This window comes from Oratosquilla oratoria, chromosome 28, assembly GCF_046742065.1.
Source record: "Oratosquilla oratoria isolate Oo_2021 chromosome 28, ASM4674206v1, whole genome shotgun sequence".
In the NCBI taxonomy this organism is placed as follows: Eukaryota; Metazoa; Arthropoda; class Malacostraca; order Stomatopoda; family Squillidae; genus Oratosquilla; species Oratosquilla oratoria.
The window spans coordinates 23,810,878-23,818,377 of record NC_134804.1 but is presented as its reverse complement, the minus strand read 5'-3'; positions in this window follow the sequence as shown (position 1 = coordinate 23,818,377).

Sequence of the window (7,500 nt, the reverse complement as noted above, 5' to 3'; positions counted from 1 at the left end):
GATTAGGCTGGTTGTATCTAATTGTTATGGTTTTGCTCTCTGTAGCTAGAAATGGGAAATTTTTGCACAGGAAGAAAATTTACATTTCAACTTATTATGTATCTAAGGTTTAGGTAATTTTAGATTGTAAACTACTCGATGATTACTATAAATTAGTCGATGTATGACGAATTTGCGAGATATTTTCAGAGTATTTCCAATGGAAGGATATGGCTTCACCTTTTTGAGTGTATGTTGTAGATTCACTTCCTATACCTCCTCCTTACCAGGCAGTCATTAATTGATTTAGTGCATTTGAACGAACACGTGTCTCCTACCCTTGTACCTCTGTTTGTCATTAGTTGTGAATGATTTTTGACTCTACCTTTGAATTTTTATTTATTTATTTATTTATTTATTGTGGTAAGGATTACTTATGTTGAAAAAAACCCGGAAGATTATATTTATTTGGCATGGCACTAAAAAGAAAAAAAAAAGACTAAGTAAAGGGTATATCTTATTTTTACTAGGTAAAATATTATCCTTATTAGGCCAGGGCTTCGTCAGACTAGTTGCCTTATCAAATGTAAGATTAATTGTGATGTAATTTAGCACTCAGTATATTTCAATGGCATCACATGTATTATTTCTGTTCTATACTAACGAGTTTTTCTATTATCATTTCCAAGACTAAGATGAGTAAAAGTACTAGAACATAACAAGTTAGTGTCTTTGGCTCCCCACTTCCAGAACTTCCTTATTATGAGCTGCCAACAAAACAACAGGTCGGAAGATACTCTTACATTCAGTATGTTAAAGACAATAAAGACAAGAGTAACAAAAATGTTATTCCTAATGTATCCAATACCCTTATTGAGATTTGCCAGTATTCCAATTCGGCCGATCATGAATGTTAAAATCAAATTGCTCCTAGATCTCTTGATACAAAACCTCTCCTAACACACATACGAAGTGATTGCATTGCAATCACTCCGGTAAAAACCTCGGCAAATGCCACCCTTGGCTGGCTTCAATTACTTACCCGTCTAAGAGGTAGACAAGGGGTGTGAGGTCCGTACAGACACTTATGTTGCCAATGGGCTTGCAGCACAAAGAGAAGCGCTGTCGTACAACGCCACATAAGAGAGATATGCAGGTGTCACCTCTGTGGGCGTGGAAAGCAACAAGAGCGTATCCATACTCAATTATTACAACCCTACGACGACGAGACATTTCAGTTGGTTGGGCAACTAAAGACATTGAAGATTAAAGAAGAACAAAGGAAGCTATAGAGGAAAGGATGATGGGATAATATGTTTACGCTGAAGCCGAACAATAAGAAAGGAGATTTGGGAAGAAAGAAGCTGTGTATTATATATGTATCCATAACAAAGTTATGTCGTAGCACATTAGTAAAATAATATTGAAAACCCACTTTCGGAGAAGAATAAGAGAAAATATAAAGATCTGTATATTTTGATCACTAACTGTGCTGAAGAGGATCACAGTTAGTGATCGAAATATACAGATCTTTATACTTTCGCTTATTCTTCTCCGAAAGTGGGTTATCAGTATTATATGGATCCATGTAAAGCATGTAATAGGATGTATTGAGGTCTATATCGAGAAGTGTTGTAGAAGTCTGAAGTGAGCTTATATCTACTGGAGGGTATGAAAATCATATAGAGGTTGGAAACGTGGCAAGATATGTATGAGAATTACAGAGGTATTCCATGTTGTAGCGGGCCTGAAACATGAATACTGTATGTACTGTAGCGATGACCACTCAAAGGTTCTATAGATGAAATCACGCACATCGTGGGTGCATGATCGAAATAGAAAATTCGATGTGTAAAATATGATGAAGAGGTATAGCCTCCACCACTTGAAATATACTGACGAAGGGATATTGAATAGAGACAGAGGAGACGAGATATCTGAAATGCTGAGTTAATGAGATGAACGTAAAGAGAAGAGAGGAGAGAGAGAGTGGTAAGATGAATGTGGTGTATAGCAATTTAAGGGTGAGATGAAAGACGTGAGAATGCTCCATAAGTCATACATATGGGTGCTTTCCACGAATTCTTATACCAGATGAAGATAATGGTTGTTCTCTTATTTTCTCTCTCTCTCCCACCCTATCTCTCTCTTAATGGAAAGATATTAGGTACTCATAAAGTAGTGGATTATGGTGACTCGTTACTTTACACGAAGAATGAGTCAGGTCTTTACTTTTTTTCAAACTCGTCGAGACTACATGTTTTTACCTTTTACTGCTTACGCAGTCTATATGCACTCTTTCTCTCTTTTGGAAACCGACCTCAAGGCTATAAGAATGAAAAAAGAACGTTCTATATTTCATCTGTTTATCTATGTACTATCTTAACTGGCCCGTAGCTTCCATTTTTTTCAATTGAAATAAAATCATGCTAGAATTGACCATATCTTGATAAAGTCCAACAAGTAAACGATATGCCGTATATTGAGCCGTCGGGCTGTGAAGAAGTTGATTACATGAGTGACGGCTGTCTAATGAGAGCTTCACTTCAACCCTTCCACTGCGGCTTTTTCTTCGGCTGAGTAATATCGCTTGGCAGCGTTGGAGTAAGACAATAAAGTCGTAGAGCGTAGCGGAAAGGTTCAAAGCATGTGTACCAGAACGAAGCATGCAAGTTGTTAAAGAATAAAAAGATGTGGTTTGCCCTTTAAGGGAATGTCGTTGAACTTAAAACAAGATTATCTAAACTCACTTGTTCCTAGTGTTCCCCCTCAACTGAATAGAATCTTCCAGTGTTAACCAGAATTACATTCCTAGAACGCAACTCGGGTTACTAGCTTTACTTTGGTCAGAGCCAGATGATTCAATTCAACTGGAAAAACCTCTGGGCCCAAAAGGATTAACGCATGAGAACAAGCCGCGTGAGAGTGCAGTTCACACAAAGGAAAAGTGGCGTCAAAGGACACGTGTTTCGCCGGGATGACAAGAGTTTGCATGGAATAACATATTTCTTAGCTGGTCTCTGAAACGGTAGACTCACTTAATGGTAACAGCTCCGGCTGATGGCCGCGACTGTTGCCATAAAGTGAGTCTGACATTTCTGAGACTCAATAAAAAATGTAGACGGAGTGCTGAGGGTTGAGGAGGATGGCAGCCAATTGGAGAAAGCAAAATGTATTACACGACTTGGTGGCGCGGTTGATAGAATACTGGAATGCCAGTGCGGAGGTGCGGCAGTACCTGGTTCGAATCCTGCCCAGGGCCGAAATTATTTCGGTATCGCTGCGCTTCGGGTCGTTACTCCGACTCTCGTGGGCGGGGAGTTGTGTGTGTGTGTGTGTGTGTGTGTGTAAGGTCATAGCATTACCCATAGATCGGGCATACGAGCTCTGAGCTCTCTTCCTGGAGGGAAATGGCTGTCGATCACGAGTCCAACACAAATTCGAGGTAAGGATCCTCACGACGGATTTAGGATCATAATCAACGAAGCAAAAATTTACCTTAGAACAACAATAATTTTCATTCCATTTAGAGTTGGGGCATGACGTCAAGGGTTAGTCAATTCATAATGAGCCTTGTCCTAATGAAAGGGAATTTGCAAAGAGTCTTAATCTTTTGAGCGCGAAAAGTTTCTCTAAAGCCCAATAAATCTCTGGAGTTAACTCGAATAAGACAACTAACTATTTGATTTAAAAGGCTTAATTAAAGCCTCTTGGACGAGAAGCTTTTATGAAGCTGAATAAAGACGTCAGGCGTTAACCAGAAACAAAACATTAAACTAGCCCTTTAACATCAACCGAGTGTTTAGAGGCAGGCAGAACCAGTCCATAACTCTTAAATAGCAATAGAAAGGTAATCTAGATATGTTTTTGATTCTATCTTTGATGAAAGGTCAAGTTATATAAGATAACCTGTTGACGTCCAGCACTAATGTACAAATTCTGAAAGGACAGAGGGATTATCGACAGTGAAAAGTAAAAGATGTTCCTTCACCTCAGTTGCTAACATCTGCCAACAAGGTCATTTGTATGAGTATTTCCGTGGACTCTTCCTGCTAAGACACAAAAGACCTTGGTCAGTTCTGACGTCGGAGTCAGAAAACAGAAATAACATTTCATAGTTCATGTCGACTGTTGTCGTTGTGCCAACAGCTATTCTGTTATAGTGAAAACAATTTGTGAACTAAGCTCACAAACCGTAAAATAACTAACCCGTGAATAAGTCTATTTTATGTGGGCAGAATTCTACATTCCTTGTCATTATTTTTACATGCATAAAACACATACAGATGGTTCTGCGAGATGAACCACAAATCGCAAAAACCCTGAATAAAACATTTAAAACTTAAATTCATTTATATGAACATTAAGAAAACGTATAAGCCTTACGAGTAAGTCCTGGATACATATTCAATTCCTAAACTCGTACGCTGCCTTTTCCCTTTAATTCTGATATACACGTTAGTTCTGGCTGTCATCATGCGATTTTATTCGACAGTGTTAAAACTCGTGTGTACATATTAGGCTTAATATTTTGCATTCAAACACTACATAAACTTTAGATATCTAATAAGAATATTGACTGTTATTGTTAAATATTATATATATTTTCGTGAAGCCGATGAAACACACCCTATGTACAAATGGACACAAACGGAGATTTGTGTAAATGAACCGAGATCTAGGAGTATTTGACCTTAATACTCGCATGCACACATGCGTATGACCACACACTGAGCGCGCATACGCACACACACACACACACACACACACACACACACACACACACACACACACACACACACACACACACACACACACACACACACACACACACACACACACACACACACAGATAAAATGTAGAACGTTCTTTTTTAATTCTTATGGCCTTGAGGTCGTTTCCAAAGGAGAGAAATAGTGCATATAGACTGCGTAAGCGGTAAAAGGTAAAAACATGTAGTCCCGACGAGTTTGAAAAAAAAAGTAAAGACCTGACTCATTCTTCGTGTAAGGTAACGAGTCACCATAATCCACTACTTTATGAGTACCTAATATATTTCCATTAAAAGAGAGATAGGGAGATAGAGAGGGTGGGAGAGAGAGAAAGTAAGAGAACAACCATTATTTTTATTTGGTATAAGAATTCGTGGAAAGTAAACGTATGTATGACTTATGGAGCATTCTCACGTCTTTCATCTCACCCTTAAATTGCTATACACCACATTCATCTTACGCTCTTTCTCCTCTTTTCTCTTTACGTTCATCTTATTAACTCAGCATTTCAGATATCTCGTCTCCTCTGCCTCTATTCAATATCTCTTCGTCAGTATATTTCAAGTGGTGGAGGCTCTACCTCTTCCTCACATTTTACACATCGAATTTTCTATTTCGATCATACACTCACGATGTGCGTGATTTCATTTATAGAACTTTTGATTGGTCATCGCTACAGTACATATTCATGTCTCAGGCCCGCTACAACATGAAATACCTCTGTAAGTCTCATACATATCTTGCCACGTTTCCAACCTCTATATGATTTTCATACCCTCCAGTAGATCTAAGCTCACTTCAGACTTCTACAACACTTCTCGATATAGACCTCAATACATCATATTACATGCTTTACATAGATAGACAGTTTGTTCGTGAGAAGAAAGGTGGATGTATTGGCGTTAAGTGAAACTAAGTTGAAAGGGAAGGGCGAGTTTGAGTTTGGGAGTGTAGTGAGGAGGGTATCAGGAATGAAGAGAGGACGAGGGAGAGGTTTGACTATACCAGTAAGTAAAGAGATAGGTAAACGTGTGTTGGAGTGGGAGGTTTCTTCAAGGTTAACGTGGAATAGGTGCCACTGGGAAGGGAGTTGCGGCTTTTTGTAAGTGCATGGGCCTGGTATTGAAAAGTGTGTAGAGGAAAGGGATGCTTTTTGAATACATTTAAATGAGTGCATAGATTATGTATCTAGTGAAAGTATATTATGTAAATGATTATCCCAGTGAGTGTCATTGGAAATTTACTCAAAAGTTCATTATCTCAACCAAAAAAGGTATCTCTTTGTCGGCAGACGGCAGAAATTAAACTTCTAGAATTACTACGGCAGCTTCCATGGAGTGCGTGAAGGCTACCATAGGAACTCTGAAAGTTTAATTTCATAATCTGAGGTATGAGAAGGCTGTCTGAATTGACAATGCCTAGTATAGATTTTTTCATCCTTGTTCGACAGTGGACAGCACGACAAGTTTGATAAACACTGTAGACTGAATTGCTTCTCTCCTCCTCCAACACAGTTATGTCATTTATCAATTTTGTTACGTTAAAGACGACCGACTGTATTTATTTGGGGCGTGGTCTTTGGTACGAAAAAGGTTTCAATTGATGGAAAGCCTTTCAAGGCAAAACCCTTGATCTAACTGAATAAAATAGCCCTTTCTTAGCCGAAGAAATATGTGACATATGGCACCGTGTTGAAACATTTAATAGCTTGTTTTATGAAATCTAGTAGCTAGAAGAGATAAGGTTTTCACACACCTTCCTTTCGCTTACCGATATGAATCTTACTCATGACAATGTTATGAAAATGAAAAATAGTTAAATAGATAAATAACCTTTACCTGGGAACGATAAGGGAGCAAGACGATGTTGCGTTTAGTGCAAGCGCCGTTGCAGATCAGGTTGCATAAATTTTATGTATTCTAATCGCAACAAGTTTGTTGCAGTTATGCCTGTTACTATAGTGTTACACCCTTTGCTATAAAGCTGGTGGTGAATATTTTCCTCCAGTTAATTCCATACGATTTTGTTAACTTAGGAAAAGAATTTTTTGATGCAAGGGTCGACAGTTTCTCTATATAAAATCCCGCGGTACCATCACTTTGTATAGAAATGTTGTTCTGGCTATAACTAGGTGATTTTTAGCCTAGAGATGCATTTTGAACCCCTGTACAGAATATTCTATGTTCAAGTAAACAAAAAAGAACGTGAAAGTTCGAGTAGGAAACCGCTGAGGATGTTTGGACTCAAAGTTGCTAACGAAGGAAGTTGTGGCCAATTTTTGGGGGCTGATCCCTCCTGTTCCCCCCCCCCCACGTACACGAAAGCGCGCGAGCGAGTACACACACACGCGCGCATACGCACACACACACACACACACACACACACACACACACACACACACACACACACACACACACACACACACACACAAACAGAGTGTAACTATGAAATTGAGACGAGTGTGAATTTCCAAAGCTGAAAGAGAGCTTTGGTCCCTAAAACCCAAGGAGGGAACAGTCGGGATTGTGGCAATACGGACGACGCAGGAACTGCAGCCGAGAGGAAATTAGTATATGTAAATTCAGGAGTTGGCTTTGGTGAGGATGACATAGACAGCGAAACAGAAAGGAGAAGACAAAGGAGAGAGAGACAATTGTTGTTGTTGTTGTTGTTGTTGTTGTTGTTGTTGTTGTTACTGTTGTTGTTGTTGTTGTTATTGTTGTTGTTGTTGTTGTTGTTGTTGTTGTT